The sequence below is a fragment of the Oratosquilla oratoria genome, chromosome 19, assembly GCF_046742065.1.
Source record: "Oratosquilla oratoria isolate Oo_2021 chromosome 19, ASM4674206v1, whole genome shotgun sequence".
Taxonomy (NCBI): domain Eukaryota; kingdom Metazoa; phylum Arthropoda; class Malacostraca; order Stomatopoda; family Squillidae; genus Oratosquilla; species Oratosquilla oratoria.
In genome coordinates, this window is record NC_134795.1 from 39,286,693 (window position 1) to 39,288,599 (window position 1,907).

The window sequence follows — 1,907 nt, forward strand, 5'->3', positions numbered from 1 at the left end:
AAGTCACCAGTTCTCTTGTTTGTGTTTTTGTGGTTGGCAATGTAAAGTGATTCAATTATTTTCCGTTGTTTCTTGTGTAGTCCTTTAGTCAATGTGGTTAACTAGAGCGTTGGTTTCTCGGTGGTGTCTAATGTCTGCTTTGTGTTCCCTGAGTCTGTTGTTAAGTCCTCTGTATGTCTCTCCGTAGTATGTACAGTCACATCCTTTGCATGGAATTTTGTAAACGATGCTATTGTCACGGTTCGTCTTGGTTCTGTTGGTGGTCAAGTGTCCTATTTTCTTCCCTGTGTCATTTACTATGATGAGTCCTGTCTGTCTCAACGTTTTGGAAAGCATGTGAGAGAGGCCAGAGTTAGGAACCACAAGGTATCACAAATTTGTCCTCTCTTCACTTCCTTTCCTCTGTCTGATTTTAATTGCTTTCCGTAGTGACGTCCCTAACATGCCCTCTGGGTACCTTAGGTTCCTGAACGCAGCGGTTACGTATTCAATTTCTTCTTGTAAATACTCTTCGCTGCATATTCTAAGAGCCCTAAGGTAAAACCCAATGATAACCCCTGATTTGGTCTTCTCGTCATGTGCGCTAAAATAGTGGATGAAGTCGTCTTTGTTTGTCGGTTTACGGTATACCTTGAACCTAGCGCTGCTGTCCGATCTGATGACGACAGCGTCTAGGAAAGGTAGGGAACCATTGGTCTCTTCCTCTACTGTGAATTTAATTCTTTTGTCCACGTTGCTCAGTTGTTCCAGTAGGTTTCTTGTGTCGTTTGTTTTCTGTGAAATGAAGAGGATGTCGTCAACATAACGGTACCACTTGGAGTTAACTGGGATGATATGTAGAAAGTGGTCCCTTTTCAAAGTCTCCATGTAGAGCGATGCTGCCACCGCACTCAATGGAAACCCCATTGGAAGCCCTTCATGTTGTCTGTATTCCTGTTTGTTAAAAACAAAAGAACCAAACTTTATGCACCTATCTACCAACTCCAAGTAGTCACGCTTGTTGATGGGTAAGTTGTCGGTGTCAATGTGTTGTACTGTCTCTTTAACAGCCCGAAGGGCACCGTCTATTGTTACGTTTGTGTAGAGGGAAGTGATGTCAAAGCTTACCAGGCGTTGGTCTGTGAAGTCAAATGTGTTCAGTTTGTCTATTAGGTCGGAGGAGTTTCTAAGGTGTGTTCCGCTAATGCTACCTAAGGAGGATGAAAGAGGTTTGGCTAATAGCTTGGCTAGTCTATGTGGTGCGCTACCTATGCCAGAAGTTATAGGTCGGAGGGGAATGTCCTGTTTGTGGATTTTCGGAAGTCCTTTCATGGATGGGATTGTTGGGTCTTCCTCTAGGAGGTAGAGGAATCTTTTTCCCTTTTCGGTTCTTTTGAGGATTTTTCTGATGTCGGTGTTGAACTTCTTGGCTTCTTCGCTGGCTGTACCGTCCCTTTGTTTACAATATGTGGAGTGGTTAGAGAGTAAACGTTCCATTTTGTTGGTGTAGACCCTCTTGTTCATGATGACAACGCCACCTCCTTTGTCGGCGGTCGTGACAATGGACAAAATCTACCGCGACACTTGCCCTCCAAGAATGGCTTCCCATTCCCTAAGTACTGTAGATACCTTTTTCCCACTTCGGCCTACCCTCTCCAGCTTTCTTCCTTTCACTCTGACCATGCACCATGCTACCATGCTACCTTGTCCCAACTTTTTATCATGATTTATTCTTTTAATACTATTTGTTACTATTTATTTTCAACACTATTGTTACTATCATTGTTATTATAATCATTATTTATTTATCAATACTATCATTATACATATTTATAAATTTATTATTACATTTTTATTATTACCATCATTATTATTATTCCTTTCATTATCTTTGTTATTATTATTATCATCGTTATTATTATTGTTAC